The sequence below is a fragment of the Pan troglodytes genome, chromosome 7, assembly GCF_028858775.2.
Source record: "Pan troglodytes isolate AG18354 chromosome 7, NHGRI_mPanTro3-v2.0_pri, whole genome shotgun sequence".
Taxonomy (NCBI): Eukaryota; Metazoa; Chordata; class Mammalia; order Primates; family Hominidae; genus Pan; species Pan troglodytes.
In genome coordinates, this window is record NC_072405.2 from 18,197,861 (window position 1) to 18,216,827 (window position 18,967).

The following is an 18,967-nucleotide window of genomic DNA, read 5'->3' on the forward strand; positions in this document are numbered from 1 at the left end:
GAAGCGTCCAGGTTGGTGGCGTCCTGGAGGCGGTGCCTTGAGTGGGGGCAGGATAAGAGTCCTGGAGGCGGGCATTAGGGCGGGGATAAATGCCAATGGGTTCAGGAAGCGGGACTCAGAGCAGAGCCCAGGAGACAGGTCTTAGGGCGGGGCTAAGGCCAGACCCAGAGAAGGTCTCAGGAGGCGGGGCAGGGGCGGGGCGTTGACTATGTCGTAGCACATGGCCAGGCGGTGCGTGGACTCTGGGAGGCGAAGCTTAGGACGGGCCCACGTGGGGAGGAGCCCAGGGTCCGGGAAGCGGGGACGAGTCCGGGCTGGGCTGCGCTCAGGAGGCGGGCCCTCGGAGGCGGAGCTTAGGGAGGGGCCGGTGTCGGGAGGGACCCAGGGACTGGGAGGCCGGTCGGGGCTGGGCTCGGGGGCCGAGACCTAGCTGGGCTTGGGGCGGGGCCGAGACGGAGCGAGGGGTCCAGGGTGTGGGAAACGGGGAGGGATTTGAGGAGGGGATCGGAATGTGGCTCAAGTTCGGGAGGCGTTACCTGCGGAGGGTTTGAGGCAGGCCCAGGAGCGAGCCCATGGTCTTCCGACGCGGGGCCGGGGGCGGGCCCCAGGATCCGGAGCTTCGGGCGGGGCCGAGTCCGGGTTTGGGGCCCGGGAGGCGGGGCCAGTTAGGGCGAGGGTCCCTGGGATCGTCGGGTCAGGCCTTGGGCTAACGTAGGCACTCTCGCAGTTCCTCCGCCTTCGGAAGGTCTTTTTAGCAGGGGCCTTACGGGTGCATGCTTCGGTCCTGGAGGCCTTATCCTAGCCTCCTCTCCATCAGCGCCACCCGTCTGGGGCCCGAAAGGAGGGGCTTTCCCTCTGTCCCCCAGCCTTTGGACTGTCACCAAACAAGCCATTTGTTCATCAAATACTTTTTAAGCGCCTACCATGTGCCTGACAAGGGAGATGTAATGGTGAGAAAAACTAGGTGTGGTCCAGGCCCTTCAGAGGCTCAGGGGCTCGTGGAAGAAGTGGACATTGAAGTACTTATCACACAAATGAGGATAAAAGTACGATAGCGATATCTACCACGAAGGTGAGCAGACAGAGCTAGTGGGGCTTGCAGGAGGAGTTTTGATCTTGCAGGGACAGGAAGGAGGAGTTAGCTCCTGCGGGGTGGGATTGGGGATGGTGGTGATATAGACGTGGGGACAGAGTGGAAAACAACAAAAATATAATTATTTTAGTTCAAAGTTATTGTGTCTTGAGTTGAAAGGCAGGGCAGTTAGCAACACAGTTTAGATTTCAGTACTGCCCCTGAAATCTGAACTGTGTTCAAAGTCTAAAACGTTTACCTTAGCAAATTCCTCATAAAATTCCATTTGGAAGAGTCCTGAGAGCGAATTTGGTAAGTATACTTGCAACAGGTAGATGAGGAGACAGATAAAATCTTATTACCTCTTTCAGATGAGAGGCACTTGAGCCCTGCTCAGCTATGAGAATAAGAGAGGGGAATTAATTCTAATTGAATACACTTGTTCTCTTATAGCTGTTGTTCCACACCAGAACCAAATGAGCGCAAGATCTGACAAAGAAAAAAAAAGATTCATCTTTTATTCCTCCAAACACTTTCATTTAAATCAAGAGGATGGGATGTGGTTATTGCTGTGTTTTTAGACAGAATCAACGGTTTCTGGGTCTGAGATGTTGCATACACCCTCTCAGTCCCTGTATCCTGAGAGGGAGTCACCTGAGAATCCACAGCAAGTCCTAACCAGGGATGGGTCTGGGTGATTAAGGAAGATTGGCTTCAGAACTGGGCCAGGGGCACTGCTTTGCTTTTGCTGTTTTGATCAGCTCTCTGCCTGCAGGAGACAAGGAAAACCAATGGGAACAGGTTAGTTATACTCATAAATCCTGGGCTTATTTTATTAACTCACATAATAGCTATTAATTGTCTTTCCTCCAAGGAGCAAAAGGGCATATACGGTCAATGTCATAGTAAGTAACATTGTATTATGTTATACTAAAATATTAATAAATCTAGGTTGGTTCAGTCTTTCCTGAGTCCACAGATTGGAAGCAGATTGAGGAAGGAAACTAGCGGACCACAGAGCTGAGCCATGCACACAGAAGAAATCTTTTTTTCTTTTTTTCTGGAGACGGAGTTTTGCTCTAGTTGTCCAGGCTGGAGTGCAATGGTGCGATCTCGGCTCACTGCAATCTCCACCTCCCAGGCTCAAGCGACTCTCCTGCCTCAGCCTCCCGAGTAGCTGGGATTACAAGCGTGAGCCACCCTGCCGGGCCACTTTTGTATTTTTAGTGGAGACAGGGTTTGAACACCTTGGCCAGGCTGGTCTCAAATTCCTGACCTCAGGTGATCCACCCGCCTCTGCCTCCCAAAGTGCTGGGATTACAGGCGTGACCCACCGCGCCTGGCCAGAAGAAATCTTTATCTTGGTGTGCAGTGTCTGGTGATGGACAAATGTCATCTCTCTTGGATCTGAATCTGGAAGGATCAAGGCACTGAAGGAATTTTTTTTTTTTTTTTCAGACAGTCTCCCTCTGTTGCCAGGTTGGAGTGCAGTAGCACGATCTCAGCTCACGGCAACCTCTGTCTCCCGGGCTCAAGAGATTCTCTTGCCTCAGCCTCTCGAGTAGCTGGGACTACAGGCACGCGTCACCACACCCAGCTAATTTTTGTATTTTTAGTAGAGACAGGGTTTTACCATGTTGGCCAGGATGGTCTCAATCTCTTGACATCATGATCCACCTGCCTTGGACTCCCAAAGGGCTGGGATTACAGGTGTGAGCCACCATGCCCGGCCTCACTGAAGGCATTTTTTTAATGTCACGTGGCTCTCACAGGTGCGGTGTGTTCAGGAGCAAGTGAAGATTACGACTGACGCTTAAAAACAAACGTAAAATTCCAGGTGGTGTTGTTATGGGTAGCAGTATTAGGACAAACTGAGTGGTTTCAGTGGCAAGAGTGTGCGTGTACGTGCAAGAACTACAGTCAAGATTCAACTTCTGGCTTTGAGGGTCTCTTTAATAACAGTATCAACAACCTAAGGCAGTTTAACAGTATGGAATGGTTGCCTTTTAGAAGTTAAGCTATGGGCATGGAAGTTCAATCAGTACATTGAAGTTTTTCCTTTATCTCTCCTATGGTTAATGGTTTCTGCAGAAAAGGACCAATTGATTTCTTTCTAAAACGTTGCTTCAGGGTGTAGAGACCTTTATAGGTCATGTTTCAACTTACAGAACATTTTTATAGTTCAAATATAAATTAAGTTCAATATGGACTTTGTAACAGAATTTAAGGTTAAGTAAAATCTCCACTTTCCTTAGGCTGTTTACAGTGCCCAGCAGGTCCCATGATATGGAGCTGGAAGTTATGTTAAAGGAGGAGATTGGTCAGGGATGGGCAGAATAAGGAATATGGGCAGCTCAGGCTAATGATACAATGATTTTAATGTAGAAAGAGGGTCAGGCATGGGATAACACCTGTAATCCCACTGCCTTTGGAGGCCAAGACAAGAGAATCGCTTGAGGTCAGACCAGCCTGGTCAACAGAGTGAGACCTAACCTGTACAAAAAAAACCACAAAAAAACAAAAAAATTAGTTGGGCATGGTGGTGTGCGCCTGTAGTCTCAGCCACTTGGAAGGCTGAGGTCAGGGGATGCCTTGAGCCCAGGAGTTTGAGGCTGCAGTGAGCTATAATCACATAACTGTACTCCTGCCTGGGTGACAGGGTGAGGCCGTGACTCAAAAAAAAAATTGAGTCAGGGAAAAAATTTGAAATCTAAATCCTCAGTACTGAGGAATGTGACCTTATTTGGAAATAGGGTCTTTCTAGATGTAATCAAGTAACGATGAGTCATCCTGGATTGGGGGCTGCTGGTGAGGGGGCAGATGCAATGACTGGTGTCCTTATAAAAGAAGAGAATGAGGGCCGGGCATGGTGGCTCATGCCTGTAATCTCAACACACATTGGGAGGGTGAGGTGGCGGGATCAGTTGAAGTCTGGGGTTCGAGACCAGCCTGGGCAATAATAACAATAAAAAAGCCATTTTAGATTCCAATCCACTGAAAGAAAACTGTCCCTTAGTTAATGTCATGATTATTGGATCCATGAAGTCTTTGAAAATTTAAACTACAAGGACACTGCTCTCTGAGGTGGTGGAAAGAATACAAAGGATTTAAAGGTCTTTAAGAAAGAGAATGTAGAAAGCGTACTCATTGGAAACAGCAGGATGATGATAATCGTACTGACAGCAATAATAAGCTCAAATATATAGAGCTTACTATGTATCATGAATTGTTCTGAATGCTTTATATATATATGTTACCTCGTTTACCCTCACGGCAGCCCAGTAAAGGCGCCATTCCCCATTTTACAGCTGGGGAAACTGAGTTACAGAGCTTTTCTGCACTGAGTCATCAGGAGCAAATTGTAGATCAGGTAATTGAACCCAAGCAATCTAGTTCCAGAGCCAAATAGATGTATTTTTTATGGTATAAATACATATACATACACTTTTAGGGGAAGGGTGGGTGTAGGATGGGATGAGGATTCTGGGTAATTGCTTGGTAAATGGCAAATACCTTTCTTGTCTGTCCCTCTTTTCAAATGATAAAGTAATTTCAATTGCAACACTTTTTTTTTTTTTTTTTTGAGACAAGGTCTAGCTGGAGTACAGTGATGCAGTCATAGCCCACTGCAGCCTCAAATTCCTGGGCTCAAGCGATCCACCCACATCAGCTTCCCAAGTAGTTGGGACTACAGGCCCACACTACTATGCCCAGCTAATTATTTTAATTTTTATAGATATGGCAGGTGGGGGTGGGGCTGTCTTGCTGTGTTGCCCAGGCTGGTCTCGAACTCTTGACCTCAAGTGAACCTCCTGCCTCAGCCCCACAAAGCTCTGGAATTATAGGTGTGAGCCACTGTGGCTGGCTACAATGCTATTTATTTATATTTTAGACCAACACATATTCTAGCATCTAAGAAATGTGATGCTCTCTGTACATTGAAGAGCTGGTCTAATATTTGGCCTGGGGCATACAGAAATTGCCTGTCTGCTCCGCTCTGGTTGAAGAAACCAGTCGGACTGTCTCTGAGGCTATGGAGCAGTCCATCAAGAATGAAAGCCCTCTGCCAGGCACGTTGGCTCACACCTGTAATACCAGCACTTTGGGAGGTCGAGGCAGGTGGATCACTTGAAGTCAGGAGTTCGACACCAGCATGGCCAACATGGTGAAACCCTGTCTCTACAAAAAATAGAAAAATTAGCTGGGCCTGGTGATGCGTGCCTGCAATCCCAGCTACTCAGGAGGCTGAGGCAGGAGAATCACTTGAACTTGGGAGGCAGAGGTTGCAGTGGGGAGCTGAGATCACATCACTGCATTCCAGCCTGGGTGACAGAGCGAGACTCTCAAAAAAAAAAAAAAAAAAAAAGAATGAATGTCTTCATGATGGCCTCAAGCACGTTGGTCCCTGAAGAGAGTCAAGGAAGGCCCACTTTACTCTGCACTGCAAAGCAGGCAGGTGGACAGGAATCTGAGAAGTGGATTCAGTGAGAGGCATTGACCCAAAGGATTTTCTGCCTAATGGTCGGTCCAGCAGAAGATTAAACTGAGCACATCATCCTGTTCCCTCAAACCATCTGGTTGGTCAGTGGGGAATGTTCTTGTCTCGTTAAATGTCTTCATGCTACTGTCAAGATATCCTGTTACAAAACGTCATAAACCAGGTTTACAAATAGGTCAGGTGACTGTGGAATTTCTCCTTGGCAAGGCCTTAGCTATGGGATTGCGATTGGTGTGCAATAATCACAGTGTTCCAGGCCACTTGAGGGATAAAATATACCTTAGGTGATAAACTGTTGTATTTTAATGTGAATATTTCCACCAACATTAAACACTAACCCCATGAGTTTTCTCATACCTGTTACACTCTGGAGTTGCAACAAGCTAACATGAACCAAGTTGCAAACATAATGATCGCATTTGGCTCCTATTCACAGCAAAGGTTCTTCAAGCTGTACCGGGGGCAGTCTTCCCTCACATGAGGTTTATAGCATCATTTATTTAATTATGTATTTATTTTTTGAGATGGTGTTTCGCTCTGTCGCCCAGGCTGGAGTGCAATGGTGCGATCTTGGCTCACTACAACCTCCGCCCCCCGGGGTTCAAGCGATTCTCCTGCCTCAGCCTCCCGAGTAGCTGGGATTATAGGCACCCGCCACCACACGCGACTAATTTTTGTATTTTCGGTAGAGATGGGATTTCACCATGTTGACCGCGCTGGTCTCAAACTCCTGACTTCAGGTGATCCACCCACCTCAGCCTCCCAAAATTTTGGGATTACTGGCGTGAGCCACAGCGCCCGGCTATAGCATCATTTAAACTTTGTTTCTGCCATGAATTGTTAGTTGGTAGTTAACAAGATATAGACCACCTCATTTATGTCTCACAGTTAGCATTGGTTTTTGTGTTTTCTTTAGGCTTGTTTTTTAATTGTTTTTAAAACTGTGAAACAATTTCTTGTTCTGTTGCTGAGGCCAGAGTGCAGTGACACAATCTTGGCTCACTGCAGCCTCAACCTCCTGGGCTCAAACAATCCTCCCACTTTAGCCTCCTGAGTAGCTGGGACTACAAACATGAGCCACTACCGATGGCTAATTTTTAATTTTTATTTATTTATTTTTTTTTTGAAATGGAGTTTCTCTCTGTCGCCCAGCAGGTTGGAGTGCAGTGGCGTAATCTCGGCTCACTGCAACCTCCACCTCTCGACTTCAAGCGATTCTTCTGCCTCAGGCTCGGCACCCACCACCATGCCTGGCTAATTTTAAAAAATATTTTTAGTAGTGACAGGTTTCACCATGTTGGCCAGCCTGGTCTTGAACTCCTGACCTCAAGTGATCCACCTACCTCAGCCTCCCAAAGTGCTGGGATTACAGGCGTGAGCCACCACGCCAAGCCTAATTTTTAAATTTTTTGTAGAGACCAGGTTTTGCCATGTTGTGTAGGCTGGTCTTGAACTCCTGGGCTCAAGTGATCCTTCTGCCTTGGCCTCTCAAAATGCTGGGATTACAGGCATGGCCCTTATGTCTGGCCCTTAAAGCTGCTTTTTAATAACAGCTTTATTGAAAGATAATTTACATACAATACAATTTACCCATTTAAAGTGTATCATTTGGCCGGGCATGGTAGCTCACACTTGTAATCCCAGTGCTTTGGGAGGCTGAAGTGGGAGGATCACTTGAACCCAAGAGTTTGAGATGAGCCCGAGCAACATGGCAAAACCCTGTCTCGACCAAAAATACAAAAAAATTAGCTGGGCATGGTGGTGTGTGTCTGTAGTCCCAGCTACTCAGGAGGCTGAAGTGAGAGGATGGTTTGAGCCTGGAAGGTGGAGGGTGCAGTGAGATGAGATTGCACCACTGCACTCCAGCCTGGGCAACAGAGCCAGACCCTGTCTCTAAATAAATAAATAAAGTGTCTAATTCAGCGGTTTTTAATATATTCACAGAGTTCTGCAGCCATCATCACCATCAATTTTAGAAATTTTAATTACCCCAGAAGAAACCCTGTATCCATTAGCAGTCACCCCTTATTTCCCCCTGATTATCCCCACCCCTGGCTCCTGGCAACCATTAATCTACTTTCTGTTTCTTTGGATTTTCATATTCTGGGCATATATATATATATATATATATATATGTAGAATCATCTAATATTTGTCTGGCTTCTCTCACTTAGCCTAATGGTTTCAAGGTGTATCCAGGTTGTAGCATGAATCAGCCCTTCATTCCATATTTTGGCTGATTAATGTTCCATCACACGGGTAGACTGTACTTGTTTGCCCATTCGTCTGTTGTTGATAGGCATTTGTGTTGTTGCCACCTTTTGACAATTATGAATAGTTTTGCTACGAGCATCTGTGTGTGTCTTTGTATGAAGAGGCTTGCATGTTTTTTGATATGGGCAAATGAGAACCAGCGGCAGGGGGCCTCTGTCGTGACATTTTTGGTGATCTTCGTGTACTCTGTATAATGATCATCCACTCAGGCTTGGGGGCAGCACTTAACCTTACATTTCTTTCTTTTTTTAAAGTTAGGGTCTCTCTCTCTGCCACCCAGGCCAGAGTGCAGTTGACGCAGGGCAGGGGAGCCCCGAAGTGGAGCATAGTGTGTTCGGAACTGTTGGGTTCTTGGTCTCACTGACTTCAAGAAAGAAGCCGCGGACCCTCGCGGTGAGTGTCACAGTTCTTAAAGGCGGCGTGTCCAGAGTTTGTTCCTTCTGATGCTCGGATGTGTTCAGAGTTTCTTCCTTCTGGTGGTTTTGTGGTCTCGCTGGCTTCAGGAGTGAAGCTGCAGACCTTCAAGGTGAGTGTTACAGCTCTTAAGGTGGCGCGTCTGAAGTTGTTTGTTCCTCCCAGTGGGTTCATAGTCTCGCTGGCTTCAGGAGTGAAGCTGCAGACCTTCGAGGTGAGTGTTACAGCTCATAAAGGCAGTGTGGACCCAAAGAGTGAGCAGCAGCAAGATTTATTGCAAAGAGCAAAAGAACAAAGCTTCCACAGCGTGGAAAGGGACCCCAGTGGGTTGCCACTGCTGGCTGGGGCAGCCTGCTTTTATTCCCTTATCTGGCCCCACCCACATCCTGCTGATTGGTCCATTTTACAGAGAGCCGATTGGTCTGTTTTACATAGAGCAGATTGGTCTGTTTTGACAGGGTGCTGATTGGTGCATTTACAATCCCTGAGATAGACAAAAGTTTTCCAAGTCTCTACTAGATAAGCTAGATACAGAGTGTCGATTGGTGCATTCACAAACCCTGAGCTAGGCACAGGGTGCTGATTGGTGTGTTTACAAACATTGAGCTAGGTACAGAGTGCCAATTGGTGTATTTACAATCCCTTAGCTAGACATAAAGGTTCTCAAAGTCCTCACCAGACTCAGGAGCCCAGCTGGCTTCACCAAGTGGATCCCACACGGGGGCCGCAGGTGGGGCTGCCTGCCAGTCCCATGTCCTGTGCTGGCACTCCTCAGCCCTTGGGTGCTCAATGGGACTGGGCGCTCTGGAGCAGGGGGCGGTGCTCATAGGGGAGGCTCGGCACTCATCGGGGAGGCTCAGTCCATGCAGGAGCCCACAGCGGGTTTGGGGGAGGCTCAGGCATGGCGGGCTGCATGTCCTGAGCCCTGCCTTGCAGGGAAGCAGCTAAGGCCTGGTGAGAAATTGAGCAAAGCAGCTTCTGGCCCAGGTGCTAAGCCCCCCACTGCCTGGATCCAGTGCAGCCAGCGGGCCACTCCGAGTGCGGGGCCCCGTAAGCCCATGCCCACCCGGAACTCATGCTGGCCCGCAAGCGCCGTGCCTAGCCCCGGTTCCTGCCCGCACCTCTCCCTCTACACCTCCCCGCAAGCTGAGGGAGCCGGCTCCAGCTTCGGCCAGCCCAAGAAGGGGCTTCCACAGTGCAGCGGTGGGCTGAAGGGCTCCTCAAGTGCTACCAAAGTGGGAGCCCAGGCAGAGGAGGCGCCGAGAGAGAGCTCGAGGGCTGCCAGCATGCTGTCACCTCTCAATAGCACGTGAGGGTTCTTGTCTTTACCCAGGAAAGAATTCAAGGGCAAGCCGGAGGTTTAGAAGAAAACAGCTTTATTAAAGAGGCAGCATTACAGCCCTGTGACTGCTCCTGTAGGGCAGGGCTACCCTGGAGGCAGAGAGTAGCGACAGAGAGTTTGCAATCACATTTATACCCACTTTTAATTGCATGCAGATTAAAGGGCAGTTTATGCAGGAATTTCAAGAAAATGGGTAGAAACTTTTGAGTCATTCGGTCATTGCCATGGAAAGGGGCAGTAACTCCCGGGTGCTGCATTGGCAATAGTAAACTCACATGGCACACTGGTGGGCATGTCTGATGGAAAGCTGCTTCTGCCCCAGCCCTGTTTTAGGTAGTCCTCAATTTGGTCTGGTGTCCAAGCCCTGCCTGTGGAGTCAAGTCCTGCCTCCTATCTCACAGTGGTATGATCATGACTCACTGCAGACTCCACACCCCCGGGCTCAAGCAGTTCTCCCACCTCAGCCTCCTGAGTTGCTGGGACCACAGGCACATGCCACTACGCCCAGTTACATTTTTTGCATTTTTTGTAGAAATGGTGTTTCACTGTGTTGCCTAGGCTAGTCTCAAAATCCTGGGCTCAAGCAATCTACCTACGTTAGCCTCCTAAAGTGCTGGGATTACAGGTGTGAGCCACTGCACGCAGCCCAACCTTACATTTTTAATTTCAAGTCACTTCTCTCTAGGTTTTGATTTCTTCTTTAAAATGGTGGAAGTAAGAGCATCTATTTTATAGGGTTGTTGGGAAGACAAAAATGAAAGAACTGCTACTCAATGTTTAGTGAAGCGCAATGCACAATTTTGAATAATGAAGTTGGTGTTTATGTTTTATTATTTGTTTATTTATTTTTTAGAGACAGGGTCTTGCTCTGTTGCTCATGCTGGAGTGCAGTAGTGCAATCACAGCTTAGTGCAGCCTTGACCTCCTGGGCTCAAGAAATCCTGCCACCTCAGCCTCCTGAGAAGCTGGGACTACAGGCATGCATCGCTATATCTGGCTATTTATTTATTTGTTTGTTTTTTGTAGAGATGGGGTCTCCCTATGTTGCCCGGGCTGGTCTTGAACTCCTGGCCTTAAGCAATCCTCCTGTGTTGGCCTACCAAAACACTGAGTTTACAGTTGTGAACCACCATGGCCAGTCTTATTTGTATTTTTAAATCAGCCTTGTAAAGTTGAGTTGGTCATTAATCTTGTATAACGGTAATTTGGGGCAGCATTGGTTGGGCGGGGGGTGGGGAACATTTAGGACCCTGTGGGCTACAACTCGTAGTGTGTGCACTTATTTTATTTTATTTTATTTTGTTTTGTTTTGTTTTATTATATTATATTATATTTTTTTTTTTTGAGACAGGGTCTCACTCTGTTTCCCAGACTGGAGTGCAGTATCATGATCTTGGCTCACTGCAACCTCTGCCTCCAAGGTTCAAGCGATTCTCCTGCCTCAGCCTCCAGAGTATCTGGAACTACAGATGCGTGCCACCACACCCGGCTAATTTTTGTATTTTTAGTAGAGATGGGGATTCACCATGTTGGCCAGGCTGGTCTCAAACTCCTGACCTCAGGTGATACACCTGCCTCAGCCTCCCAAGGTGCTGGGATTATAGGCGTGAGCCACAGTGCCCGGCTGTGCACTTATGTTTGATTTTTGCAGAACCACCCTTCCCTAATGGTTGTCTCCTAGATCCAAGGTGACTTTATTCATTTTAGAATGAACTTACCCCATTGATACTGTAACCAGAGTTGGCATACATCACGATTGGCAGAACCCGGTCATGTTTAGCGAGATGGAAGTGTTCTGGAAACTCCTCCTTCTTGTAGATGTGGAGGTGAGGGTATGCATTCTTCAGTGACTGGTAAAGGGCTTCCTCTTGCCCCAATTTGGGCAGGGGCATCCCAAAGCCACCGTAGCCCACAATATCAAACTTGACCAAGTCCCTGAACTTGATGTAGTTGGACAAGGGGATCTTGTTGACATTGGGTCTCTTCTTCACGGTGGTCATCCCACGGTCTCATGTGATGATGACGCTGAGGTGCTCTGCAGGCTGTGCTTCTCAGTGGCTCCCACCAGATACCCGATGGTCCTGTCGATTTGCTGAATCATCAACTTCCTGTTCTCTGCCTGTGGCCCGAATCGATGTCCCATGTTATCTGGCTCTCTGTAGCACAGAGTCACAAAGTCATAGTCTTCCTTGGTGAACCAGTTCATGACGGTATCGATGTTCTCCCTCCGCTCTGTCTCGTTGCTGTTTGGGTGAGTGTAGGACTCCACCAGGGTCCGCTTGACAGCCTCACCCTCGTATTTAGCACCACCCCTGGAATAGTGGAATGATGCCACTTTGTTCCCCTGCAAGTACAAGAAGAAAATTCCATCAGGGCCATTTATCATACCTTTCTCACAATCAACAAAGCTCGACTTGTCTACATCTGTGCCCTATTCCAAAGGCATAGGAAATATGTGGTCTTTGGAGTCAGACAGGGTGGAGTTAGGATTCTGGGCTTCCCCAGGATCTCATAGCATCTACAACACTGTTAGTTACAAGATGTGCTATTATTTTATGCGCTACTAAGCAGAAAAATGTTGCCAACGAGACCGTGACATTCCAGGGATTGTAAGGTATATTCCAACTTCAGAGATGGCAAAATGAAAAATAATTCCTTAGAATAGAGGGAGACGGTAATTTCTGAGTTGGTGGTGGTGAATTTGTGCATGTGTGTTTTTTATATATATACACATATATATATACACACACATATACACATATACATGTATATATATGTGTGTGTATATATATACACACTTATATACATGTATATATATGTGTGTATATATAGATACATATATATATTTATATATAGTGGTGCAGGGGTACAATCATAGCTCATTGCACCCTTGAACTCCTGGGCTTAACTGATCCTGCCACCTCAGCCTCTTGAGTAGCTGGGGCCACAAGCATGTGCCACCATACCTATTTTTTTTTTTTTTTTTTTTTTTTTTTGAGACGCGGTCTCACTCTGTCACCTAGTTTGGAGTGCAGTGGCACAATCTCAGCTCACTGCAAACTCTGACTCCTGGGTTGAAGCAATTCTTGTGCCTCAGCCTCCCAATAGCTGGGATTATAGACATGTGCCACTATGCCCAGCTAAGTTTTGTATTTTTAGTTGAGACAGAGTTTTGTCGTGTTGGCCAGGCTGGTTTCGAATCCCTGGGCTGAAGTGATCCACTTGCCTTGGCCTCCCAAAGTGCTGGGATTACATGTGTGAGCCACCGCGTCTAGCCCTAATTTTTGTTTTGTTTAATATTTGTAGAGATGAGGTCTCACTAATTTGCCCAGGCTGGTCCTGAACTCCTGGGCACAAGTAATTCTCCTGCCTCAGCCTCTCAAAGTGCTGAGATTACAGGCATGAGACACCGTGCCTGGCTGGTGGTGAGTTTTTAAATCTCCCAGTGTCTCAGTGTTTCAATGTTTCTACCTGTAGGATGCCAAAAAGTAGATGGCATCTTTGTGAGGATTAAGCAGGCTAGCTTTTTATTTTTATTTTTTTATTTTTTATTTTTGAAGACAGAATTTCTCTCTTCTCACCCAGGCTGGAGCGCAATGGCGTGATCTTGGCTCACTGCAACCTCCGCCTCCTGGATTGAAGTGGTTCTCCTGCCTCAGCCTCCCAAGTAGCTGGGATTACAAAGCCAGCTAGCTTTAAGATATAGTGTTGGGCATCACATTTTGGCGTGGAGCAGGCACTCTTTTCTTTGCCCCCAGGTGGGACTAAGCCACCACAAGCCTTCCCTGGTGTGTGCAGTGGGTGATGAATGCTTGCCTGCTCAGCCCCCACTTCCTGGTGGCAGGGTCACATTACTCTGACTCCCCCTTGAGCTTCAGTTCGTGCCTGGTTCAAGATGTATTGACTCAACCTGAGGATCCAGAGGTGGGATGTAGCTCTGGCCTGGCCAGAGGACCGAGGATGCTGCATGCCATGGCTACAGCAACTGGTTCAGCTTTGGGCTCATGTCCTAGTCAGAGCCAATGAGATGTAATCTTGGGATATCTGCTGGGCTGTTGGGAAGGGGACAGGATGTCCTGCTCATCCCCATTCCTGATGCTGAGGGATCTGAGAAAATCACTTGTAAAATTTGGGGGTGTTTGGAAGAAGTGGAGACTGATGTCTCTTTCTCTCTACAGACATCTGATCAGCTACAGAGCTTGACTAACCTACCCAGAGGCAGAATGATATGGTGGTTAAAAGTGTGCTCTGGGACGAGATTTTGCCACTGTACTCCAGCCTGGGCGACAGAGTGAGACTCCATCTCAAAAAAAAAAAAAAAAAAAGTGTGCTCTGGGCTGGGTGCGGTGGCTCACAACTGCAATCCCTGCACTTTGGGAGGCTGAGGCAGGAGGATCGCTGGAATTCAGGAGTTTGGGATCAGACCCTATCTCTAGAAAAATATTTTTTAAAAATTAGCTGGGTTGGTGGTGAATGCCTCTAGTCCCAGCTACTCGGTAGGCTAAGGCGGGAAGATTGCTGGAGCTTGGGAGTTCAAGGCTGCAGTGAGCTATGATCAGGCCACTGCACTCCAGTTTGAGGGACAGAGAGAGACCCCATCTCTCTGAATAACAAAAATGTGTGCTCTGGTGCCGCACTGCCTGGTTAGATCGTTTGTTCACCACTTAGATGCATGTTATATAAATGCTCTCCTCAGTTTCCTCGTCTGTAACTTGGGGATGGTAATGCTGCCCCAATAAGTGGTTATGGGGACTAAATGCATGTGGACATATTGGTAAGTATTCAACAAGCTTGATTTTTCCTGGAGAGGGAGAAAGAGCATGCAGTGAGGTGGCATGGTCAGGTGCATTGGGACAAGGATTATTTCCTCTGGCTTCTGCCTCCTGGGAGGTACTAAGGAGGGATCTGAAATGTGTCTGCAGACCCCAGAGATGGGGACTGCAGAGGGAAATTGAGATCAGGGACCCCAGTCTGGCAGAAATGAGTGCAGCATGGGGCATTGTGTCCCTTCCATCAGAGGCATGGGGTGTGTTGCAGACAGTCATGAAATGTGGCTGAATCTTGCAAGGGACCCTCGGTCCTATGGTTGCTGCTTGAGACAAAGACCCCTGTCAGTGGAACCTGGTGACCTTCACCCTTCTGTGTCAGGCTTCAGACAGCAAGAGACGGCAGCAGATTATGCCCAACAGGAAAAGGGCCATTGCCATCACACAGGTTGCCATAGGAGGAGATGACATCTCTCCCTCTCGTCCTCCAGCAGTGTCAGCTGGGGAAGAGGTGGGTGGGTGTGCACAACCAAGAGTAGACCACAGACCATGCTCCTTCTCCTCCAGTCTGCTGGGGCCCCAAGGGAGTCTGCAGCCCTGGGCCAGGGACCGGCTGACACAGGAGAACAAAAGACCTTAGGCTGGGATAACATGGTGGTGCAGTTCACACTCTGGAGCTCCCTGTGAGATCAGACTGGAGCCAGTCTCCAACTGAGACCACATCTCACTTAGCTCCTTCCCTGTCATATCCTGTTTTCTTTACTCCTATCTCCTGAGAGTTCTTCCTGAATGAATTACATGCACTCAATCCCTGCCTCAGGATCTGCTTTTAGGGAACTTGACCTAAGACAGAAATGTTGGTACTAAATACTTTGCAAGGCGTCAGAAGCTCTGCTGTCCACAAGCAGGTGAGATATTACCTTCCCTACCCCCTGGCAGTCATAGTCTATGATGCGATTGAGCTTTATGGAAGTGCTTCTCTAAAGAACTTCCCCCAATTTAAGAAGATCTTAATTTGCTTACTTGTTTACTGTCCATTTAGCTGCTCTAAAATGTGAGCTCCAAATCAGGGGCCATGTCTGGTTGGTTACCCATTTCCTGGGATCTAGAATGGGCCTAGCTCAGAGCAGGTGCTCACTATTGATGGAATGCATGTTGAAAGAATGCATGAATCTCATCTCCCTTTGTGGGTGAAAAACTCATCCTATTTTCACCCAGATTAACTTTCTTTCTTTCTTTGTTGCTTTCTTTTTTTTTCAAAATGGAGCCATGATCTGTCACCCAGGCTGGAGTGCAATGATGTGGTCTCCGCTTGCTGCAACCTCGGCCTTCTGGATTAAAGCAATTCTCCTGCCTCAGCCTCCTGGGTAGCTGGGATTACAGGTGCATGCCACCACGCCCGGCTAATGTTTTGTATTTTTAATAGAGACAGGGTTTCACCATGTTGGCCAGGCTGGTCTCGAACTCCTGACCTTGTGATCCACCTGCTTTGGGCTCCCAAAGTCCTGGGACTACAGGCATGAGCCACCGTACCCAGCCACTCTTGATTAATTTAATGGAAATATTTACAGAGATTCTTTCTCTTCTGGGTTCTAGCGTCTTTTCTGTAACCTCTGCAGGTAATACATTTTCCTTCCTGATGATAACATTTCTATGGTTGCTTTAACTTGCAAATCCTTTAATACTTATTTATTCCATTTCTGATTGGCATTAGACATAATTCTCAATTTTCAGTGACAGCACTTTTTTTAACGTACATATAATTCGACTTTGCCTTGAAATGTGACATTGACTAGAAGGATGAAACTTCTAACATGCTGTAGACCATAGTTTGACTGGCTAATTTATTATTTAGAAGAAGCTAATATTGTCATTATGAGGGACTTAGGTGGCTCTGAAGAACCAGTTGTATTTCTAATGTTTGCAATGTTAAATCACAGATATTGCCAACGTGAAATAGTTTCCATATGCTGTATTCTCAATACACAGCTTTTCCAAAGATATCCCAAGCTGTAGTCTTAGGAAACTGTTATTTTTCTTATTTGGTCTGATAGGAATTTGGGGAGCTATGCGGGATCTCCATAAAATGGTCTCCAGAAACACACATGTGTGTACACACACACACTCATGTACCACACCACATTTGACTCTGTTTATTTGGGACCCATGATTATCAGAAGTGCTATTTTCAACAAATACTTCTGAGAAATAATTTGAACACTTAATTGGATGCAAAAGAGTGGCTATTTACTATTCTACCCTTTAATTAGCATAATCAGTGTTTCCAGCAGCAAAAGCAATTGAAAAATCGCTAGTTTTATTAGGTTCATTATTCTCCCTTAGCGTAGTGTGGCATCAGCACGGCTATTATTCTTAAATTGCCTCTTTAAAACAAGAGCTGGTGCTTCTTACAGGCAATTCCTAACTCTTGGGTTTTGTAGAGGGTCCAAAACTCTTTAGAAGCTATAATTCAAGGAAAGCCTCCACTTTGGTTTTACATTTTGTCTGGTCTCTTTCGGTGACAGAATTTATGTCACAAGGTGCACATATTTTGGGGAGGCTCATGGACAGCCCATCGCTCTTGTGCTTTGGAAGGAAGTATGTGCAGTTAAGGGGAAGGAATTAGTTACTCATCTAGGGAACAATTGGGTAGAAAGAGATGGACTCCCTGTATTTGAAATTCAGAACTCAAGCTTGGCTCTAAGTGTTTCCTTGATTTACTGTGCTCCGGGGGAGTCACTGAGCAGAAGGAAGCGAGTTGCCTGAGATTCCTCAAAGCCCGCAGCCCTTTTGGAGGTTACATTGTTATTCTCAGAGCCTTATGATGCACAATAAAGACCTAGCTTGGACCAATATTAGGATGAGTTATCTTGCTATGAACATTCTTTTAGGTAGAAGTTGCTGGTTCCATCTTGCTCACAATCCTCCAAAGTTTGGAAGTTACTTTCCAGGAGACATAGCTTGCACTGAGAGCTGCCCTCCCACCCTCTCTCCAAATTTCCTCTTGGGAGTAGCCTAACAAGGTGCTGTCACAGACCCTTGCCAGCCACGATGACCCCACCCAGACCATCCCTCTGCTGTTTCACTCTTTGATACTCTCTGGAGCTCTCTGGGGAGGGGTGAGACCTGCTGTCTGATTTGTACGGTTTGCTCAGGTCTTACAGTCATGGCTGGCTGCTTCTCTCTGAGAACTGGGACTCCTGAACTTGGTGAAATACGTGAGCCATCGATCATGTTAAATTATCAGGGACACTCATTTAAAATCCGAGTCTGGAATGCTGGGGACCGACTCATATTCAGAGAAGGACTGTGTGGTAGATAGAGCTCCCTCTCCCCTCTCCCCTCTCCCCTCTCCCCTCTCCCCTCTCCCCTCTCCCCTCTCCCCTCTCCCCTCTCCCCTCTCCCCTCCCCCCTCCCCCCTCTCCCCTCTCCCCTCTTTCCACGGTCTCCCTCTGATGCCGAGCCGAAGCTGGACGGTACTGCTGCCATCTCAGCTCACTGCAACCTCCCTGCCCGATTCTCCTGCCTCAGCCTGCCGAGTGCCTGCGATTGCAGGCGCGCGCCGCCACGCCTGACTGGTTTTCGTATTTTTTTGGTGGAGACGGGGTTTCGATGTGTCGGCTGGGCTGGTCTCCAGCTCCTAACCGCGAGTGATCCGCCAGCCTCGGCCTCCCGAGGTGCCAGGATTGCAGACGGAGTCTCGTTAACTCAGTGCTCAATGGCGCCCAGGCTGGAGTGCAGTGCCGTGATCTCGGCTCGCTACAACCACCTCCCAGCCGCCTGCCTTGGCCTCCCTAAGTGCCGAGATTGCAGCCTCTGCCTGGCAGCCACCCCGTCTGGGAAGTGAGGAGCGTCTCCGCCTGACCGCCCATCGTCTGGGATGTGAGGAGCCCCTCTGCCTGGCTGCCCAGTCTGGAAAGTGAGGAGCGTCTCTGCCCGGCCGCCATCCCATCTAGGAAGTGAGGAGCGTCTCCGCCTGACTGCCCATCGTCTGGGATGTGAGGAGCCCCTCTGCCTGGCTGCCCAGTCTGGAAAGTGAGGAGCGTCTCTGCCCGGCCGCCATCCCATCTAGGAAGTGAGGAGCGCCTCTTCCCGGCCGCCATCACATCTGGGAAGTGAGGAGCGTCTCTGCCCAGCCTCCCATCGTCTGAGATGTGGGGAGCACCTCTGCCCTGCCGCCCCGTCCGGGATGTGAGGAGTGTCTCTGCCCGGCCGCCCTGTCTGAGAAGTGAGGAGACCCTCTGCCTGGCAACCGCCCCGTCTGAGAAGTGAGGAGCCCCTCCGCCCGGCAGCCGCCCCGTCTGAGAAGTGAGGAGCCCCTCCGCCCGGCAGCCACCCCGTCTGAGAAGTGAGGAGCGTCCTCCCTCCTCGTCTGGGAGGGAGGTGGGGGGGTCAGCCCCCCGCCCGGCCAGCCGCCCCGTCCGGGAGGTGAGGGGCACCTCTGCCCGGCCGCCCCTACCGGGAAGTGAGGAGCACCTCTGCCCGGCCAGCCGCCTCGTCCGGGAGGGAGGTGGGGGGGTCAGCCCCCCGCCTGGCCAGCCGCCCCGTCCGGGAGGCGAGGGGTGCCTCTGCCCGGCCGCCCCTACTGGGAAGTGAGGAGC

General features: G+C 48.6%; 1 protein-coding gene across 9 annotated transcripts in view; it reads left to right on the top strand.

Annotated features, from left to right (window-relative positions):
• LOC736669 (uncharacterized) overlaps nt 1–18,967 on the top strand; it is a 188,406-nt gene that overhangs the window by 67,032 nt on the left and 102,407 nt on the right. For 2 of the 9 annotated variants that reach the window (XR_008536632.2, XR_010159420.1), the window contains exons 1-3: nt 19–1,072; nt 1,526–1,873; nt 8,099–8,237. The exons of 1 other annotated variant lie outside the window; for it this stretch is intronic. The gene's annotated coding sequence lies outside the window, so the exon portion shown is untranslated. Of the gene's footprint in view, nt 1–17; nt 1,073–1,525; nt 5,654–8,098; nt 8,371–10,453; nt 17,222–18,967 lie in introns of those variants that run through there. 6 more of the 9 variants (XR_008536631.2, XR_010159419.1, XR_010159417.1 and 3 more) reach the window with 6 other exon arrangements.